The sequence below is a fragment of the Protopterus annectens genome, chromosome 13.part0, assembly GCF_019279795.1.
Source record: "Protopterus annectens isolate FY-2018-M chromosome 13.part0, PAN1.0, whole genome shotgun sequence".
In the NCBI taxonomy this organism is placed as follows: Eukaryota; Metazoa; Chordata; order Ceratodontiformes; family Protopteridae; genus Protopterus; species Protopterus annectens.
The window spans coordinates 1,278,330,708-1,278,353,247 of NC_056747.1; the positions used below are offsets into that span (position 1 = coordinate 1,278,330,708).

General features: G+C 43.7%; 1 protein-coding gene across 2 annotated transcripts in view; it reads left to right on the plus strand.

Annotated features, from left to right (window-relative positions):
• Positions 1 to 22,540, plus strand: part of PSMB3 (proteasome 20S subunit beta 3) — a 530,078-nt gene that overhangs the window by 469,071 nt on the left and 38,467 nt on the right. The window lies entirely within an intron of this gene.

Below are 22,540 nucleotides of genomic sequence, written 5' to 3' on the forward strand. Positions count from 1 at the left end.
GACGGCCTTAAAAGAATGTACTACGTTATTAGATAAGGGGGTAAGATTGGGATATATTTCCAAGGATGACTTTGACAAAAAATTTTGTTTGGAAAATTGTAATCTAGCCACTTTTTATTGTCTTCCCAAGCTTCATAAAAATATGAATAATCCACTTGGACGTCCTATTGTCTCTGATAGTAATTATTTTTGCCAAAATATAGGTATAGTTGTCCATAATTATCTGTCATCCTATGTATTTAAATTAGAATCCTATATTAGAGACTCTTTTGACTTTATTGATAAACTAAGTCATATTACTTGGACAGATAATATGTTTTGGGTTAGTGTAGATGTTGTTAGTCTCTACACTAACATTAAACATTCTGATGGTTTGCAGGCATTATTTTATTTTTTGGGGGATAATCCTACCACCCACTATATAATGGACTTAACTTCCTTCTGCCTTTCTAATAACTTTTTTAGTTTCAATCAATCTATTTACCATCAACTAAAAGGTACTGCTATGGGGGCATCTTTTGCCCCTATGTATGCCAATCTTTTTATGGGTAAATTTGAGTTGGAATATGTATATACTAACATATCTAAATCATGTTCTGTGTTACTACCGCTACATAGATGATTTAATTTTTCTTTGTAGCGGTGGTATTGAATATGTTTATGAGTTTTTCTCAGACCTTAATAATAATAAATATAATTTACGTTTTGATGGTCTACAATTTGGCAGTGAAGTCCATTATTTAGATATTATGTTAACTGGTGTATTGGGTGATCAGGTTCATACTACAGTATATCGTAAGTTTATGGATGGTCATCAGTTTCTTTATGGAACTAGCTGTCACCCCCCCCCCCCCATACTTTATCTGCTATTCCTTATGGAGAAATTATAAGACTATCTAGACTATGCAATAATGAATCTGATTTAGAACAGAATATCTATGATAGTATCATGTTCTTGAAAAGAGGATATAGCATGGATATATTAGATTTCTGCATTAATAAATTAATGGATAAAACTAATCCTATTAAAAGTAATAAATTGATTATTAGTAATAACATAGAAATAAGTAATTCTCTGCCTTTTATGAATGAGGCTGGTTTTGTTAGCAGGAACAATAAATGTTTAAGGAGTTCCATACATGAAGTACTAGATATCTACTTTGTCACTATCTATAATTTGTATAGTGACAAAATTTGGAATATTATTAAATATTTTTGGAAATTTTTAATTTCAGATAAAAATCTTTATAAAATTTTCCCTATTGTTCCTAAAATATCTTTCAAAAGAGGTCAAAATTTATCTGATAAATTAATTAATACTTATTACATTTCTCCAGTAGATAATATATATAAAAATTTGGTTATAGTAGGTACTAATCCTTGCGGCCAGTGTAATATATGTAAATTTATCAAGCCATATTTTGACAATATTAATGGAATTCCATTTACTCCTAATAATAATTTTTCATGTAATTCTGTAGGGGTTATTTATTGTGTTAGATGTCCATGTAAATTATACTATATTGGTGAGACAAAAAGAAAATTCAAAACTAGAATGCAAGAACATGTTAGAGATATTAAAAAAAGAGTATTAACCAGTCCTATTGCTGTACATTTTATGGAATGTCATAATAGTAATATAGAAATGTTTGAATGTTGTGTTTTAGAAAATATTTTTATTAGAAAAGGTGATGATAAATTAATTAAAAATAGTTTGTTATTTAAAGAAACTATTTATATTTTGAAATATACTATGTCTCCTAATGGTTTAAATTTAGAAGTAAATTTGAAATGTTTATTATAAGTTTTGTATGAATAACATTGTTATTTTTCTTCCATATTGGATATTTTTTCTTTAAATGTTAATTTATTTTTTTATTGATTAATTTATGTAATTGCTTGATTAATTGTTATATATTGGAGTGGGTGTGTGTTTGTAACTTGTACTCATTGAAGGCTATTATGCCGAGGCGCTAAGTTGTAATAAATTTCATTCATGAACTGGCGTTGTTTTTTAGGCTGTTGCCTTTTCTTTTTTGTTGTTTTTGTGATAAAGACAGACAGCCCAGGCCTAAGCAAGATTCCGAGACCTCGGCTGATCCGGTCTCCGGTTCTCCGGTCCTCAGTGAGGCTCCGACGCAGCCCCTGACTACCGCAGATCTGGAACCCGAGACTGCTACGGAAATTTTGACGGAATGTACAAGGCCGACGCAGCCTTACTTCAGGCCCTTCCGACGACTTTGCTTCAAAAGACGTCGGTGCTACAGAAACGCCATCGGTTTCTGAAGGCATTTTCAGACTGACGACTCTCACCATTAAAACGTTCTCTAAGTCGAAGACTCCTAAATCTAAAAGGACTGCACTTCAGTCTCCTGCTCAAGGCACTATGCCTAAGAAACAGATGCTCAAAATGGCTGAAGATTTGATTTCTTTAATCAGGGGTTCACAGCCCCCTCCTGACAAAAGGCCTAGACAAGAGGAAGATTATGCTTCCTCTGAGCAAATGTCCATTTCTTCAGATTCCTCTGAGGACCAAGACTATTCCTTCTCTCCTTATGAAGATTCTGATGCTGAGGACTCTATTCCCTCAGCTTCTCCTCCTGAAGACTACTCCTTTGGGGAAACTTTACACACTGTGAGGGAACATTTTCACTGGGAAGGTCAAGACTACTCTGATTCAAAGAAAAGGCTCAGAGAGTTTATTTTACTCCCCCAGCACAGACCACTTGCCATCCCACCAGTTTTGGACATTGTGGATGATGTCCATTTAGAATCCAGTTTCAACCCAGACTCTCTACCTCCTGCTCTGGCTAAGCCTGACAGATACTACAGAGTGCTTGATTCCCACAAACTTCTTTACAAAAGCCCAGTAGCTGACTCAGAGACCATCTCCCAGGGTCCCAAGGGGGCTAAGGCTTCTATGGCTAAAAACCCAGTACCTTCTGAGAGGGATTCCAGAGCACTAGACAGGTGGGGGAAAAAGGTTTACACCTCAGCCACACTAGCTATGAGGGCACTGAATTGTCAATTTCATATGCTTAAGTATCAGCAATTTCTAATCTCTCAGTTAAAGCAAAGCATAACCACTCTCCCTCAACAATCTGAATTGAAAGAAGTACAGGATCTGTTGCACGCCACTGAGCAGGTGGGCAAACATACCTTGCAATGTGGGTTTGATTCTTTGGAGGCCTCCTGCAGAGCAGCTGTCACTGGGTCTGTTATACGTAGGCATGCTTGGTTAAAGGAACAAACTCTGCCTGATCATGTTAAAGCAAAACTACTAGATGCTCCCTTACAGCAGGATGTTCTTTTTGGAGTTAAAGCAGAAGAAGTGTTAAAGAAAATGGAAGATAAGGCAAAATCTATGCAGACAGTCAAAGATTTCCTACAAGTACAACCCCCTCGCTTCAGCAGAAACTGGCCAACAAAAAATTGGTCCTTTCCAGCCACTGACAGACTGCAGATGGGTAAATACAGATGCCCAAGAGGCAGAGGACAACCACAAGCCCAGTATAAACCTCGCCAATGGGGCACTACAACACAGAAGGGAGGAGAAGACAGGTCTCAATCCACCAGATGGCAAACTCAATGATTTGCACCTCATCTGGTCAAGCAATACTCTCTTGGCAGCCCCCTTGGGGGGAAAACTCACACGTTTTGCAGACAACTGGCACATTGTCACAAAGGACAAATAAGTCCTAGACATAATTTTACGAGGATACAGATTCCACTTTCACACCTTGCCAATGAAAAGAGGAATGCCAAACCTGGCACAAAATCAATGGGCAGAGGCACAAAAGCAAATTACAGCTCTCATGGACATGAGAGCCATTCAACTGGTACCTACTCGAGAGCAAGGCCAAGGATTTTACTCAAGACTCTTTCTAGTGCCCAGACAGGACAATGCCTGAAGACCAATTCTGGACCTTTCAATTCTAAACACTTACAAGTACCCAAATTCAAGATGCTAACACTACAGCAGCTACTTCCCATGTTGGGCAAGGAAGCATGGCTAGTAACATTGGACCTCAAGGAGGCATACCTGCATGTCCCTATCAGACAAAGTTGCAGAAGCAATTCTCTGCACTGCCCTTTGGCTTATCTACTGCGCCCAGAGTTTTCACAAAATGCCTGGCACCAGTAATTGCATACTGCAGACAAAGAGGAATTCAAATATATCCATACCTGGATGACTGCCTCATCCAAGCAGAAAGCAAAGACATTCTCTTACATCATCTGGCCTTTGTAAAGCCTCTACTAAACTGCCTGGGGTACACAGTAAACGAAAAGAAGTCAAAACTAGTACCCTCACAAAAAATGACATTCCTGGGTGCCAGCTTGAATAAAACGGCCCAGAAGGCTTATCTTACGCCAGACAAGCAACTACAACTGACTCAATATTTCAAGACAATGGCAACAAAGACCCAATTAACTGCAAGAAAAATTCTGCAGGCTTTGGGCTTCATGGCATCTTGCACACTAATAATACCATTTGCAAAGCTGCATATGAGGAAATTACAGTGGTACCTAAAAAGCGTATGGTGTCAACACAGCCACAGCTTGGACACAATATCTCTCATTCCCTGCCTACAACAGGAATTTCTATGGTGGTCACAGGCATGTCACCTCAACAAGGGTCAGCCTTTCACCTTGCCCCCAGCCAGGCAGACTATCACAACAGATGCTTCAGACTACGCCTGGGGGGCACACATGGCAGGACAATGCATTCAAGGCCTATGGACTGCAGATCAAAGAAATCTGCACATAAATCAAAAAGAGATGCTAGCTGTACAGAAAGCTCTGACAGCCTTCAAGGGTCTACTACATCCAGGACAACTTGCAATAAGGACTGACAACACCACAGTAATGTGGTACATAAACAAACAAGGGGGTACACATTCCTACCCTCTATGCAGGCAAGCAATGATCTTATGGAACACAGCTCTGGCCTACCAAGTCCAGTTACAAGCTCAATTCCTGCCAGGACAGAAGAACACATTGGCAGACAACCTCAGCAGAAACATCAAAGATCCCCATGAGTGGAAACTAGATCCACAAATATTTGCAATGATAACTCAAAAATGGGGCCTTCCAAACCTAGACCTGTTTGCCAGTCCTCAAAACCACCAACTGACAAAATTTTGTACAAGGACATTTCACCATCAAGCTTGGAAAGTGGACGCTCTCTCTTTCAGTTGGAAAAACCTGACTGCATATGCCTTCCCTCCATTACCTCTCCTCACAAAGGTTCTTTTGAAGGTCAAAAGGGAGAGACCACGACTGATTCTCATAGCCCCAGACTGGCCATGCCAGCACTGGTACCCGCTATTGAAAAATATGGCCCACAGCCCACCATGGATATTGCCTCAAATACCCCATTTGCTCACACAACAAAACAAACAGATTCTTCACAGCCAGCTCAAAACTTTAAATCCGGCTGCATGGCAAATCAACTAAACATCCAACCAGCTCCTCTTTCACAAGCAGTTGTGGATGTTATTCTGGAAGCCAGGAGGCCAAGCACCAGGAAGGCTTATTCGGACAAATGGAAAGGGATGTTCTTCATTCCACATTGCTGCAGTCCTAACTATTGGGTAGTCCGCTGTCCAGTCGGCCCGAATACCAAAGTATATGGCTGACGTCGGTCAGGGCGCATTAGACTGACGTCAGTACGTCAGGGTACTAATGCGCATGACCGACGTCATATCCTCAGTCTTTTTTGCCGCATGGTCCGATGCAGAAGCAGTTTTGCGAGTGCAGGTTGGCGCTCTGAAATTTTCTGAAGTCGGAGTTTCAGACCGAATCAAAGTTGGCTGGCACTCGCTAGAACATTTTGGTTTTTCTTGCCTCAGTATTTAACCGATGTCAGAAAAAGTGAATAACTGTATTTCTTGTGGGAAACAAATACCTCATAGGGATTAGCATAGCTTGGGTATACCTTGTTTAGGGCCTGAGCACGACGTTGTTGGATGCCGCCTTGTGCTAGATTTAACAAACGCACTATTAAGAGAAGGTTAGACTGTGCCAGGTTAGTGTTTGGGAAGCGCTGTAATTATAAAATGCCGCCGGATGCTCCGCCCGCTTCATCCAAAAAGCGCAAGGACAAAACAGCTAAGCCTAGGGTTGATGAACCGCAGTCCCGGACGCCGGTTCTTTAGAAGGCTCAGTGGAGCCAGAGGTTTTGCCAGGAGTTTCTTTGGAGTCTCAGGCAGAGACTTTACTGTTACAGGATGTGCCTTCTCAGGAGGTAGGCCAGGCTGAGGGGCTTCTCAGGTAACTGTTCTTCCCTCTCTTCCCAAGGTAGTTAGAGCCTCCTTCTGTTTCCAAAACTTCTTTGAGAGGTAGGCCAAGTTTAGCTTCAGTGGGGGCTTCTCCTAGCACTTCAGGTTCTGTGCCTAAGAAACATATGCTTAAAATGGCAGAAGATTTGATTACTATGATTAGAGGTTCTATGCCCTCCTGATAAGAGGCCTAGGGTGGAACCTGAGTTTGAGAGTTTTGAACAGTGTTCAGAGGCTTCTGAGTCTTCATGAAGACTTGCAGGAGTATCCTCCTTATTCTGATTCTGATGTGGATGATTCCACTCCTACAGCTTCTCCTCCTGAGGATTTCTCATTTTCAGAGACTCTGCATTCTATGAGGGAGCACTTTAAATGGGAAGGCCAAGATTACTCTGATTCCAGGAAAAGGCTTAGGGAATTCTTGTTTTACCCCAGCATAGGCCCTTAGCTATACCTCCTGTGTTGAATGTGGTGGAAGATGTTTTTGCAGAGGCTTCCCTGAACCCTGATTCCTTGCCTCCTGCTCCTGTTAAACCTGATAGGTACTATAGGGTGCCTGAAGCTCATAAGTATCTTTTAAGAGTCCTAGGGCAGACCCGAAACTGTTTCTCAGGGACCTAAAGGTGTCAAGGCCTCTGTTGTTAAAAACCCTGTTCCCACTGATAAAGAGGCAAGGGCTTTGGATAGATGGGGAAAGAAAGTGTATACTTCTTCCACTTTAGCCATGAGGGCTTGAATTGTCAGTTTCACATGCTAAAATATCAAAATTATCTCCTTTCACAATTGAAATCTAAGGTGGATGCTTTGGCGGAAGGTATTGAGTGTAAAGAGTTGCTGGATTTAGTTCATGTGTCTGAACAAGTGGGTAAGCATTCTTTGCAATGTGGTTTTGATGCTGTACAGGCCTCCTCGAGGGTGGCTGCCACTAGTTCTGTTCTTCGCAGGCATGCCTGGTTGAGGGATCAGAATTTAGCTGAGCATGTTAAGACAAGGATTTTGGATGCTCCTTTACAGTCTGATGTGTTGTTTGGTTCGCCTGTGGAAGCAGTTTTAAAGAAAATGGAGGACAAAGCTAAGTCTATGCAAACTGTTAAAGATTTTTGCAGGTGCAGCCACCAAGTTTAGTAGAAATTGGCCTACTAAGGGATGGACATATCCTGCTTATGATTCCCAGTCTAGGGGTAGGTCTAGACGTGGTAGGGGCAGAGCTCAAGGTTCTTTTAGGCCTAGAACAGGAAGTTCACCTGCTCAGACTTCTGGTGAGGGCAGGGTCAGTCCTTTCGTAAACAGACCCAATGACCTGCCTTTTCAGCTGCCAGTAGATTCTCGCCTGGCAGCTCCTTTGGGAGGAAGACTGTCTCTTTTCAAAGAAAATTGGGATTTAATTACTCAAGACAGATGGGTGTTGGATATCATTCACCACGGTTACAGGTTTTATTTCCATACATTGCCCCTTTCAAAGGCATGCCAGACGCTCCTCCTCCACAAAGGAAAGAGGCTCACAAGCAAATTTCTCTGTTACTCCAAATAGGGGCCATTCAGCCAGTCCCTGTATCAGAAAGGGGCCTAGGATTTTATTCTCGCCTGTTCCTAGTACCAAAGAAGGGGAACACGTGGAGACCAATTTTGGATTTATCTATCCTCAACACTTATCTGGACATTCCCAAGTTCAAGATGTTGACGTTACAACAGCTTTTACCTCTGCTGGGCAAAGATCACTGGATGGTAACTTTAGATCTCAAGGAAGCTTACCTTCATGTGCCTATAAGACTAAGTTGCAGGAAGTATCTGCGCTTTCGCTGGAAATTCTCATTATCAGTTCTCTGCATTGCCCTTTGGCTTATCTACTGCCCAGAGTATTCACAAAGGTTCTGGCTCCAGTGATAGCTTACTTCAGGCTAAAAGGAATTCAAATCTATCCTTACTTGGACGACTGCCTGATTCTGGCTCAAGAAAAGGAAGACCTTCTACAGCATCTGGAATATGTTATAGCAGTGCTAAGATGCCTAGGGTATTCTGTGAACGAAATAAAGTCCAGTCTAGTACCCTCTCAAGACATGTGCTTTCTGGGTGTGAGACTGAATACAGCAGCCCAGATGGCCTTTTTAACCCCGGACAAACAAAAGAGTCTATCCCTTTACTTCCATCAACTATCTCATCAGTCCGTGCTGACTGCAAGGACAGTCCTTCAAGCATTAGGGTTCATGGCATCTTGTATTCTGGTGCTTCCCAATGCCAAACTGCATATGAGGAAGCTGCAATGGTATCTCAAAATGTATGGACACAGCACTGCCAGGATTTGGACACTGTCATTCAAATAATACCTTGCCTTCAAAAAGAATTTTGTGGTGGGCTCAGGAATGTCACCTAAACAAGGGACTCTCTGTGACCCGCCAGAGGCGAGTCAGATTTTAACGACAGATGCCTCGGACATTGCTTGGGAGCTCATCTAAATGGAAAGTGGATACAAGACAAGTGGCCTGCCAGACTACAGCATCTACATATCAACATGAAGGAGATGTTAGCAGTCCAGTTTGCATTAATGGCTTTCAAGGAGTTACTTCTTCCAGGGCAGGTGTTGATTCTAACAGACAACACAACTGTCATGTGGTACATCAACAAACAAGGGGAACACATTCTTATCCTCTCTGCAGGCAAGCAATGATTTTATGGGAGATCATGCCAGCTTGCAACTAACTCTTCAGGCAAGGTTTCTGCCGAGCACAGAACTCCTTAGCAGATGTGTTAAGCAGACAAATCATGGATCCCCACGAGTGGAAACTGGATCTTCATGTATTTCAGAAATTGACAGTGTCATGGGGAACTCCAGACATAGATCTGTTCGCTTCTCCACTAAACCACCAGCTGCCAAAGTTTTGCACAAAGGGGTTTCATCACACAGCTTGGAAAGTGGATGCTCTTTCTTTCAGTTGGAAAAATCTTCATGTGTATGCCTTTCCACCTCTGCCTCTTCTTCCAAAGGTGCTCTTAAAGGTCAGACAAGACAAGCCAAGGATGATTCTAATAGCTCCAGATTGGCCTCGCAACACTGGTACCCACTACTAAGGAGTCTGGTAAGGAAGCCTCCATGGCCTTTACCTTTGATTCCACATCTGTTATCTCAGAAGGACGGTCATCTGCTCAATGTCAAGCTTCACTCTCTTCATCTAACAGCCTGGCATATTCTGTGTTGAAACACAGCAGGTCTCAACTTCCTCAACAAGTTTTAAATGTGATTATGGAAGCTAGAAGACCTAGTACAAGGAAAGTGTACGCAGAAAATGGAAGAGATTTTATTTTGGAGTACAGCAAAGAATTTGGAGATTTCTGAGCCTAATTTGAGTGTGGCTCTTCAATATCTTACTGAGTTATTGGACAAAGGTTTGTCCTTCTCTTCCATTAAGATTCATGCTGCAGCAATTTCAGCTCACTATGATTGTGACCCACCATTGTTTTCGTGATCCTTTGTTCAAGCAGTTTCTTAGAGGGGCAAAGAATATAAGACCCCAATGAGAGCTCCTACTCCTGCTTGGGATCTCAATTTTGTGTTGGAAAACTTACTCTACAACCTTTGAGCCTCAAGGCTACTGCTGAATTGAAATACTTGTCATGGAAGACTGCTTTTCTGTTGGCTATTACTTCTGCAAGAAGGGTGTCTGAGTTGCAGGCCCTTATGGCAGTAGAGCCCTTTTGATTTTCCATAAGGATAGGGTATCATTACGCACTAATCCTTCCTTTATGCCTAAGGTGGTTTCTAGTGTGGCTTTAAACCAAACTATTCATTTGCCTACTTTTTATGCAGACCCCAAAATAAAGGGGAAAAGATTTTGCACACTTTAGATGTACACAGGCAATTGCTATTATTTAAGCAGGACTAAGGATTTTAGGCAGTCTCAGCAGTTGTTTGTTTCTTTTGCTTTGAGTTCAAGAGGGCAAGCCTGTGTCAAAACAAACTATTTCTAGATGGATTGGCTTTTGCATTGCATTTTGTTATTCCCATCATGGCAAGGAGATTCCAGCTGGGATTAGGCCTCATTCCACTAGGGCTACTGCCACTTCAACAGCATTTCTAAGGGGTGGCAACTAAGGATATTTTGGAGGCAGCTACTTGGAGTTCAGTGCATACTTTCTCTAAGCATTATCACCTTCCTCTCTACTCTAAGTCTAGGGCTGGTTTTGCCACAGCTATTTTGCAAGGCATGTTGTCAGCTCCTGCTTCTTTATGATTTGCCAGCCTCCCTTACCTCTGCTTTGGGATTCTACCCAATAGTTAGGACTGCAGCAATGTGGAATGAAGAACATAGTACAGTTTTGTACCTACCATAAATGTAGATGTTCGAGGATCCACATTGCTGCAGTCCAATTTACCCTCCCTCCTTCCCCTCTGTGTTTAGGGGTGGTTGTGTAGGTGAGGTTATATGCTGATGATTTTGTATATATTGTACATATTTTTGGTGCAGGTATATTAGGCCTTGTCTTTTTAGGGTCTTCTGACATCTGGGGCAAGAAAAGACTGAGGATATGACGCCGTCATGCGATTAGTACCCTGACGCATTGACGCCAGTCTAATGCGCCTGACCGACGTCAGCCATATACTTTGGTATTCGGGCCGACTGGACAGCGGACTACCCAATAGTTAGGACTGCAGCAATGTGGATCCTCGAACATCTACATTTATGGTAGGTACAAAACTGTACTTTTTGTGCCTGGAACCAAGCTAAAGGCCAAGACACAATTCAGCCTCACATGCCTCTCATTCTACAGTATTTAGCTGAGATGTTGCACAAAGGACTTTCCCTTTCCTCAATTAAAATCCATGCTTCAGCTATTTCAGCTCACTACAACACGGACCCACCTTTATTTTCTCATCCTCTTCTAAGGCAGTTCCTCAGAGGGGCAAAAAACATTAGACCACCCAGAAGAGCTCCTACACCAACATGGGACCTCAACTATGTTCTGGAAAAACTAACGCTACCTCCCTTTAAACCAGCTTTCTCTGTAGATCTTCAGTTCCTATCCTGGAAGACTGCCCTGCTCCTAGCAATAACTTCAGCTTGGAGAGTCTCAGAGCTACAGGCACTAATGGCAGTGGAACCTTTCCTCATTTTTCATCAAGACAGAGTTTCTCTACGAACTAATCCTTCCTTTATGCCTAAGGTGGTTTCCAGTGTAGCTTTAAATTAAACCATCCACTTACCCACCTTCTTCCACAACCCACAGAACAAAGGTGAGAGACTCCTGCATTCCTTGGACATTCACAGGCAGCTTCGTTACTACTTGGACAAAACTAAGGCTTTCAGAAAAACTGACCAGCTCTTTGTATCCTATGCTACAGCTTATCAAGGGAAGGCTATATCTAAGCAAACCATTTCTAAATGGATAGATCATTGCATACGTTTCTGCTATACCCATCATGGGAAATCAGTTCCTGCTACCATTAGATCCCACTCTACCAGGGCAACAGCTACCTCTACAGCCTTTCTCAGGGGGGTTCCAACCAAGGAGATTTTAGAAGCTGCAACTTGGGAGTTCAGTACACACCTTTACCAAACACTATCACTTACCTCTTTACTCTAAGTCCAGAGCGGGCTTCGCCACTGCAGTTCTGCAGGGCCTTATTGCCTCCTCTAACCCTCTATGATACCTCCCCCCTACCTTAGCTTTGGGATTCAACCCAAGTGTGATGACTGCAGCAGGGTAACACGATGAACATAGTGCAGATGTTCTTCATCTCACATTGCTGCAGTCCTTACACTTGGGTAGTCCGCTGTCCTCGGTCGGCCCGAATATCAAAGTATTAGGCTGACGTCGGTCAAGGCGCTTAAGACTGACATCAGGACGCCAGGGTACAAATGCGCATGACCGACGCCATATCCTCAGTCTTTTTGCCGCATGGTCCGATGCAGAAGCAGCGCTGCAAGTGCCGCTCGGGCGCTCTGAAATTTTTCAATTCGGAGTTTCAGACCGAGTCAAAGTTGGCTAAGTACCCGCTTTGGGGAATATTTTAGTTTTTCTTGCCTCAGTGGTTTACCGGATGTCAGAAAAGTGAATAACTGTATTTTGTGGGAAACAGATACCGTGATAGAGATTATCATACTTTGTGTATTCCTTGTTTGGGGCCTGAGCACGACGTTGTTGGGTGTCGCTTTGTGCTAGGTTCAATAAGCACTATTAAGCTTAAGGTTAGATTGTGCCAGGTTGGTCTTTGGGAAGCGGTGCAATTATAAGATGCCGCCGGATGCTCCAACGCCCGCTTCTTCAAGAAGCACAAAGACAAAGCAGCTAAACCCAGGCAAGAAGAGTCGTCCGCCCGGACGCCGGTTCTTTAGAGGCGCCAGTGGAACCGTGGTTCACGAGGCTTCTCTGGAGTCCCAGGGGAGACTTTGTTATTGCAGGATGTGGCCTCTCAGGAGGCAGGTCAGGCTGAAGGGGCTTCTCAGGTTACTGTACTCCCTCCCTTCCTAAGGTGGTTAGGCCCTCTCGTTCTGTTTCTAAGGCTACTCCCAGAGGCAGGCCAGGTTTAGCTACTGTTGGTGTCACTCCTAGTTCTACAGGATCTGTGCCCAAGAAGCACATGCTTAAAATGGCAGAAGAGTTAATTACTTTGATTAGAGGTTCTTTGCCCTCCAGATAAGAGGCCTAGGGTGGAACCAGAGTTGGGGAGTTTTGAGCAGGCTTCAGATATTTCAGAGTCTTCGCTGAAGACTTGCAGGAGTACTCTCCTTATTCTGATTCTGATGCAGATGATTCAACTCCTTCTGCTTCTCCTCCAGAGGATTTTTCTTTTCAGAGACTCTTCATTCCATGAGGGAACATTTTAAGTGGGAAGGTCAGGACTTCTCTGATTCCAGGAAAAGGCTTAGGAATTTTTGCTTTTACCCCAGCATAGGCCTTTGGCTATACCACCTGTTCTGATGTTGTGGAAGATGTGTTTGCAGAGGCTTCACTTAATCCTGATTCTTGCCTCCTGCTCCTGTTAAACCGGATAGGTATTACAGGGTGCCTGAGGCTCATAAATATCTTTATAAGAGTCCTAGGGCGGACCCAGAAACTGTTAGTCAGGGACCTAAGGGTGTCAAGGCCTCTGTTGTAAAAAATCCGGTTCCTCCAGATATAGAGGCCAGAGCTTTGGATAGATGGGGAAAGAAAGTCTATACTTCTTCCACCTTAGCTATGAGGGCTTTGAATTGCCAGTTTCACATGTTGAAATATCAAAACTATCTTTTCTCAATTGAAGTCTAAGGTAGATGCTCTGGCGGAAGGCATTGAGTGTAAAGAATTACAAGATTTAGTACATGTTTCTGAACAGGTGGGTAAGCATTCTTTACAATGTGGTTTTGATGCTGTACAGGCCTCGCCTAGGTGGCTGCCACTGGGTCAGTTCTTCGCAGGCACGCCTGGCTGAGGGATCAGAATTTATCTGAACATGTTAAGACAAGGATTTTGGATGCTCCTTTACAGTCTGATGTGTTGTTTGGTTCACCTGTGGAGTCAGTCTTGAAGAAAATGGAAGACAAGGCTAAGTCTATGCAGACTGTTAAAGATTTTTGCAAGTTCAGCCTCCAAGTTTAGTAGGAATTGGCCTGCTAAGGGGTGGACGCATTCTTCTTATGATTCACAGTCTAGGGGTAGATCTAGACGTGGTAGGGGCAGAGCTCAGAGCTCCTTCAGACCTAGAACAGGGAGTTCTCCTGCACAATCTTCGGGTGAGGGCAGGGGCCAGTCCTTTCGTAAACATGCCCAATGACCTACCTTTTCAGCTGCCAGATCCTTCTTTCCTGGCAGCACCTTTGGGAGGAAGGTTGGCACTCTTCAAGGAAAATTGGAGTTTGATTACCCAAGACAGATGGGTATTAGATATCATACACCAAGGTTACAGGTTTTATTTCCATACCTTGCCTCCTTTCAAAGGCATGCCGGACGTTCCTCCTCAGCAAAGACTAGAGGCTCACAAACAAATTTCTCTGCTGCTCCAAATAGGGGCCATACAACCGTCCCTCTGCCAGAAGTGGGCCTAGGATTTTATTCTCGCCTGTTCCTAGTACCAAAGAAGGGGAACACGTGGAGACCAATTTTGGATTTATCTATCCTCAACACTTATCTGGACATTCCCAAGTTCAAAATGTTGACGTTACAACAGCTTTTACCTCTGCTGGGAAAAGATCACTGGATGGTGACTTTGGATCTCAAGGAGGCTTACCTTCATGTTCCTATCAGGCTAAGTTGCAGGAAGTATCTGCTGAGCTGGGACTTCTCATTATCAGTTCTCTGCATTGCCCTTTGGCTTCTCTACTGCCCAGAGTGTTCACAAGGTTCTGGCTCCAGTGATAGCTTTCTTCAGGCTAAGAGGAATACAGATCTATCCTTATTTGGACGATTGCCTGATTCTGGCCCAAGGAAAGGACCTAACTTCTTCATCATTTACAATATGTGATAGCAGTGCTAAGATGCCTGGGGTATTCTGTGAACGAAATAAAGTCCAGTCTAGTACCCTCTCAGGACATGTGCTTTCTGGGTGTGAGACTGAATACAGCATCCCAGATGGCCTTTTGACCCCGGACAAACAAAAGAATCTTTCTTTACTTCCATCAATTGTCTCATCAGTCCAGGCTGACTGCAAGGACAGTCCTTCAAGCCTTGGGGTTCATGGCATCTTGTATTCTGGTGCTTCCCAATGCCAAACTGCATATGAGGAAGTTGCAATGGTATCTCAAAATGTATGGACACAGCACTGCCAAGATATGGACACTGTCATTCAGATAATACCTTGCATTCAAAAGGAATTTTTGTGGTGGGCTCAGGAATGTCACCTAAACAAGGGACTCTCTGTGACCCGCCAGAGGCAGTCAGATTCTAACGACAGATGCCTCAGACAAAGCTTGGGAGCTCATCTAAATGGAAAGTGGGTACAAGACACGTGGCCTGCCAGACTTCAACATCTACATATCAACTTGAAGGAGATGTTAGCAGTCCAATTTGCATTGATAGCTTTCAAGGATTTACTCCTTCCTGGGCAGGTGTTGGTTCTAACAGACAACACAACTGTCATGTGGTACATCAACAAGCAAGGGGGAACACATTCTTATCCTCTATGCAGACAAGCAATGATTTTGTGGGAGACGGCTCTCAGTTTACAACTAAATCTTCAGCAAGGTTTCTGCCGGAGCACAGAACTCCTTAGCAGATGTGTTGAGCAGACAAATTATGGATCCCCACGAGTGGAAATTGGATCCTCATGTATTTCAGAAATTGACAGTGTTATGGGGAACTCCAGACATAGATCTGTTCGCTTCTCCACTAAACTACCAGTTGCCAAAGTTTTGCACAAAAAGGTTTCATCCCACAGCTTGGAAAGTGGATGCTCTCTCATTCAATTGGAGCAATCTTCATGTGTATGCCTTTCCACCTCTGCCTCTCCTCCCAAAGGTACTCCTGAAGGTCAGACAGGACAAGCCAAAGATGATTTTAATAGCTCCAGATTGGCCTCGACAGCACTGGTATCCATTACTGAGAAGTCTGGTACGGGGAGCCTCCATGGCCTTTGCCTTCGATTCCACACCTGCTGTCTCAGGAGAACAGTCATCTACTCAATGTAAAACTTCACTCTCTTCACCTAACAGCCTGGCATATTCTGTTTTAAACCCTGGAGGGTCTCAACTTCCACAGCAGGTTTTGAATGTTATTTTGGAGGCCAGAAGGCCTAGTACAAGGAAAGTGTACAGATAAATGGAAGAGATTTTTATTTTGGAGTACAGCAAAGGAATTTGATGTTTCTAAGCCTAATTTAAGTGTGGCTCTTCAGTATCTTACTGAGTTACTGGACAACGGTTTGTCCTTCTCTTCTATTAAGGTTCATGCTGCAGCAATTTCTGCTCACTATGACTGTGACCCACCATTGTTTTCTCATCCTTTGTTTAAGCAATTCCTTAGAGGGGCAAAGAATATAAGACCCCCACGTAGAGCTCCTACTCCTGCTTGGGATCTCAATTTTGTGTTGGAGAAACTCACTCTACAACCTTTTGAGCCTGCAGCTACTGCTGAGTTGAAATATTTATCATGGAAGACTGCTTTTTTGTTGGCCATTACCTCTGCGAGAAGGGTGTCTGAGTTGCAGGCCCTTATGGCAGTTGAGGCTTTCTTAATTTTCCATAAGGATAGGATGTCTTTGCGTACTAATCCTTCCTTTATGCCTAAAGTGGTTTCTAGTGTGGCTTTAAACCAAACTATTCATTTGCCTACTTTTTATGCAAACCCCCAAAATAAAGGGGAAAAGATTTTGCACACTTTGGGATATACACAGGCAGTTGCGATATTATTTGAGCAGAACTAAAGGGTTCAGGCAGTCTCAGCAGTTATTTGTTTCATTTGCTTTGGGTTCTCAGGGCAAGCCTGTGTCAAAACAAACTATTTCTAAGTGGATTGGGTTTTGTATTGCTTTCTGTTATTCCCATCATGGTAAGGAGATTACAGCTGGGATTAGGCCCCATTCCACTAGGGCTACTGCCACTTCTACAGCTTTTTTAAGGGGGGTGGCAACTAAAGATATTTTAGAGGCAGCTACTTGGAGTTCAGTGCATACTTTCTCTAAGCATTACCACCTTCCACTTTACTCTAAATCTAGGGCTGGTTTTGCCACTGCAATTTTACAGGGCATTTTGGCAGCTCCTACTGCTTTATAGTTTTGCCATCCTCCCTTACCTCTGCTTTGGGATTCTACCCAAGTGTAAGGACTGCAGCAATGTGAGATGAAGAACATAGTACAGTTTTGTACCTACCATAAATGTAGATGTTCGAAGATCCACATTGCTGCAGTCCAATTTACCCTCCCTCCTTCCCCTCTGTAGTTAGAGGCGGTTGTGTGGTTTGGGTTGTACATTTTGTGAATATTGTATATATTGTACATAGGGTTAGTACAAGGGTGGTTGGTTGTTTTTTGCTGTCTTTTGGTTTTGGCCTTGTCTTTTTAGGGTCTTCTGACATCTGGGGCAAGAAAAGACTGAGGATATGACGTCGGTCATGCGCATTTGTACCCTGATGTCCTGATGTCAGTCTTAAGCGCCTTGACCGACGTCAGCCTAATACTTTGATATTCGGGCCGACCGAGAACAGCGGACTACCCAAGTGTAAGGACTGCAGCAATGTGGATCTTCGAACATCTACATTTATGGTAGGTACAAAACTGTACTTTTTGTACCTACCATAAATGTAGATGTTCGAGTGTTCACCCTGCTGCAGTCCAGGTTACCCTCCCTCCATCCCCTCTGATCTACTGGCAAAATCTCTTCTATGCCTTACTGATGTATTTGCTTATAGCTGAAGGGATTTTGTGTTTGTGCAGTGTTCACTCCATTTGGTACTAATTCTGACCACCTTTTTGGGGGCACCTGACATCTGGGTCAAGAAAAACTGAAGAAAATGGCGTCTGTTGCAATATATATACCCCTGGCACACTGACGTCAGGGAAGAGGCGACAGCAACTGACGCCGGACCAAGACTTTGGAATTCCGGCCGACTGCGGGACCGCCTGACGACAGGATAACCCAAGTGTGATGACTGCAGCAGGGTGAACACTCGAACATCTACATTTATGGTAGGTACAAAACTGTACTTTGCTGTCTCTTCTTCCATGATGTCACGTCGTCAGGGGTATAAAACATGCAGCCGATGGCATTACATCGGTCTTTCTTGCTGTGCAGTGCCCAAAGCAGAAGTAGTTCGCAAGTGCCGGTCGGCTGACTCCTGAAAATTTTGTTTTCGAGTTTCAGAACCGAAGACTTCAACTAAAGCTAAGTACCCCATTGGGGAAACTTTTTCTTGCTCCTTACCGATGTCAGTAAAAGTTAATTGCATTACTTGTGGAAAGCAAGTACCTCATAAAGTTTTTCATTCGTACTGTATTCCTTGCCTAGGCCCTGACCACGACGTATCTTGCTGTCGGTTTTGTGCTTTATTTAATCAGAGCACTATCCGTCCTGTATATTTTCGCTTGTAAATATTTCGGTTCTCGGTTTAATTATCTAGAAATGTCATCGGTTAGCCATCCGACTACTGGGATTCCGAAAAAACGCAAAGATAGAGACAGGCCACCGAGGTCCAAAAGTGCTGACGACGCTTCTTCTAAGCCAGTCGCCAGGTCGCCGGTACTCAGTGAGGTGCTTTTGCAGCCCCTGATACCCGCTACTTCTGATTCGCAGGCCTCTACTGAGACCCATTTGGAGTCCGCGAGATGCTTCAACTATGGAACCTGCTGATGTCTCTACCTTGGATGGGTCTGGAGCCGCTGTGCAGGCACCACCTTCTGAGGGTGTATTCAGGCCTATGGACTTGCATTTTAAACAGACGCATCCTTCTTTACTTAGGCCTAAATCTCGATCCATGTCTAAAAAACCGTTGCTCAGGCCTGTAGGCTAAAAAAACAAATAAGAATGGCTGAAGATCTAATGACTCTAATCAGTGGGTAGCCCCCCCCCTCTAAGAGGCCTAGGACTGAAGTTGATTATGAATCTTTTTGATCAGGATTCGTTTTTTTTTTCCTGACTCTTCTGATGATCTGGATTTGCCCTTACCTACTTGTGAGGTTTCTGATGCAGAGGACTCTATTCCCTCTGCTTCTCCTCCTGAGGATTTTTCTTTTGGGGAAACCTTGCATACTCTAAGGGAGCACTTCCACTGGGAAAGCCAGGATTTTTCTGATTCAAAAAAGAGGCTTGGGGATTTCCTTCTCCTACCTCAGCATAGGCCTTTAGCTATTCTCCTGTACTAGACATTGTTGATGCTTTCTCGGAATCTAGTTTGTCCCCTGATTCCCCTGCCTCCTGCTCCCAGAAAACCTGACAAGATACTACAGGGTCCCAGAGTCCCACAAGTTCCTTTTCAAAAATCCTATTGCAGATCCAGAGACTATTTCACAGGGGCCCAAGGGCATTAAGGCTTCTACTGCTAAAAATCCTACCCCTTCTGATAAAGACTCCAGTGCGCTGGATAGATGGGGTAAGAAGATTTACACTTCTGCAGCCTTGGCCATTAGGGCTTTAAACTGCCAGTTTCATATGTTAAAATATCAGCAATATGTTATTGGACTGCTTAAACAGAAAATGATGTTGATTCCTGACTGTGTGGAAAATAAAGAATTACAGGATTTAATGCATTCTGCTGAACAAGTTGGAAAACATACTTTGCAATGTGGTTTTGATTCATTAGAGGCCTCTTGCAGGGCTGCTGTTACTGGGCCTGTAATCAGGAGGCATGCTTGGCTTAAGGAGCAATCTTTGCCTGATCATGTTAAAGCTAAATTGTTGGATGCTCCTTTAAATCAGGACTGCCTGTTTGGCAACGAGGCTGAGGAAGTTCTTAAAGATAGAAGATAAAGCTAAATCTATGCAAGCTGTTAAAGATTTTTTACAAGTTCAGCCTTCTAGATTTAACAGGCACTGGCCCGCTAAGAATCGGTCCTTTCCAGCCCCTTTCAGGTCTTCTGAAGCCAAACCCAGATACAGCAAAAAACCCAGGTTTCAGTCCCAGGGGACTCGCAGAACAAAGCAGTGGGGGACCTCCACTTCCAATTCTGGGAACAAGACTCCCCCCCTATGGTAAACTGTCTCGATGACTTCCTTTTAAAATTTCCAAGCACTTATCAACTGACTGCCTTTTTTGGGGAAAAGATTGCTCTTCATGCAAAGAATTGGGAACTCATTACCTAGGACAAATGGGTTTTAAATATGGTGTCCCAGGGATACAGATTTCACTTCCACACATTGCCAACACCAAGTGGGTGGCCGGACCTACCCCCAAATCAGTGGGCAGAGGCCTAAAAACAAGTACTTTCTCTCTCAAGCATGTGGGCTATTCAACTGGTATCAGAAGAGGAAATGGGACAAGGTTTCTACTCAAGACTTTTCCTGGTAGCCAGAAAAGACAATTCATGGCGTCCTGTCGTGGACCTTTCTACTCTAAACACCTTTTTGGAGATTCCAAAATTCAAGGTGCTGTCTCTTCAATTATTTCCTATGCTAGGCAAAGATGCCTGGTTGGCAACACTAGATTTAAAAGAAGCATACCTGCACATCCCAATCAGGGAATCTTGCAGAAGATACCTACGCTTCAAAGCAGGCTACACGCACTATCTGTTCTCTGCACTGCCCTTTGGTTATCTACTGCACCCAGGGTATTCACAAAGTGCCTAGCTCCAGTTATTGCATTTTGCAGGCAAAGAAATATTCAAATATACCCATACCTGGACGATTGTCTAATTCAGGCAGAAAGCCAGGACATACTTTTGAATCATCTGGCCTTTGTAAAAAGGGTTCTAACTTGTCTGGGGTACACCATAAACGAAAAGAAATCACACCTGGTACCCTGTCAACAAATTATATTCCTGGGAGCACGCTTGAATACAACTTCACAGATGGCTTACCTCATGCCAGAAAATCAAATTCATTTGGCAACCTACTTCAAACAAGTGGCCACAAAAACCCTGCTATCTGCAAGACAAATACTGCAAGCCTTGGGGTTCATGGCCTCCTGCATTCTTCTAATTCCATATGCAAGACTGCATATGAGGAAACTACAGTGGTATCTAAAAAGCCTAGGGTGTCAGTATTCTCAAGACCTAGAAACAATGATTCCTATCATACCTTGCCTACGCCTAGAGTTCCTTGGGTAGGTAGAGGCCTGCCACCAAAACAAGGGACTACCTTTCACACCACCCCCTGCCGCCCAAACCCTAACAGATGCATCAGACTATGCATGGGGGCCTCACCTGGCAGGGAAGTACATTCAGGGCAAATGGAACCCAAGTCAAAAGCACCTGCATATCAATCAAAGTAATGTTAGTTGTACAGAATGCTTTTGACAGCCTTCAATGACCACACTCTTCCAGGACAACTAATGGTAAAGATGGACAATACCACTGTTATGTGGTACATAAACAAGCAGGGGGGTACACATTCTTACCCCATCTGCAGACTAGCCATGGCATTTTGGAACACAGCCTTGAGCTACCAAGTGCACCTACAAGCTCGGTTCCTTCCAGGAAAATTAAATACACTGGCAGACGAACTAAGCAGAAACCTCATGGACACACACAAGTGGAAACTGGAACCAAGGATTTTCAACATGTTGACGAGCAAATAGGGGAGCCCAGATATAGACCTGTTTGCCTCTCCCCAGAACTACCAATTGGACAAATTTTGCACACGGACGCCCCACAAGCCTGGAAAGTAGATGCTCTGTCCTTCAGCTGGAAAAACCTATCAGTCTATGCCTTCCCCCCCCCTCTGCCTCTGCTCTCCAAAGTACTACTAAAAATCAAACAGGACAAACCAAGAATGATTTTGATTGCTCCAGACTGGCCACGCCAACACTGGTACCCCCTCCTGTGCAGTGTGTCACGATTATCTCCATGGCACCTGCCTCAGACTCCTTCTCTGCTGTCTCAGCAGAAGTAGATTCTGCACCCTCAGCTTCCAACACTGAACCTTGCAGCCTGGCTAATTACTTAATCTCTCCTTTACCATCCCTCAGCAAACCTGTGATGGATATCATTTTAGAGACAAGGAGGCCTAGTACTAGAAAATCTTATGCTGAAAAATGGAAAAGATTCTGTGCCTGGAACCAGTCTCAAGGCATGAGCACATCAGCGCCCATTTTATCTCCGATTTTACAGTACTTAACTGAGATGCTTCACAAGGGCCTGTCTTTTTCCCCCATTAAAATACACGCCTCAGCCATTTCAGCTCATTATAGGTTTATAGGCTCATAGGTTGGTACTAGGCTGTCGGCCCTAGGGCCAATGCAAGCCTAGCCATAACAATTCCCTGGATATTTCTTCCCATAATATTTACTTCTCTGGACCCCTGTCTAGCAGGGCGACTGACAAGTTCCCCGGGGTGAATTTCCCATCTCCCATCCAGTCATCAAGGTTCCTTTTGAAGAGGGCCAATGAGGCGCTCTGCTTGATATGTATGGGCAGGTTTTCCAGAGTATGGGCAGTCTCTGGGTCAAGAACCTATCCCTCCAGCATGTTTTGTTCATTGTGATGACAGGTTTAGATCCCTGGAGCATGTGGCTCTGAGGGATTGAGATTTCTTTATGTGGAGCATGTCCAACCTCTCAGGGTTTGACGTGGCCTTGTATGTTAAGCAGAGATCGCCTCTGACTAGACGATATGCCACAGAGTATAGCTGGAGTTTTTTTAGATGGTCAGCATATGGCATCTGCTTTAGGCCTGAGATTCTTTTAGTGAGGCATTTCTGTGGCCT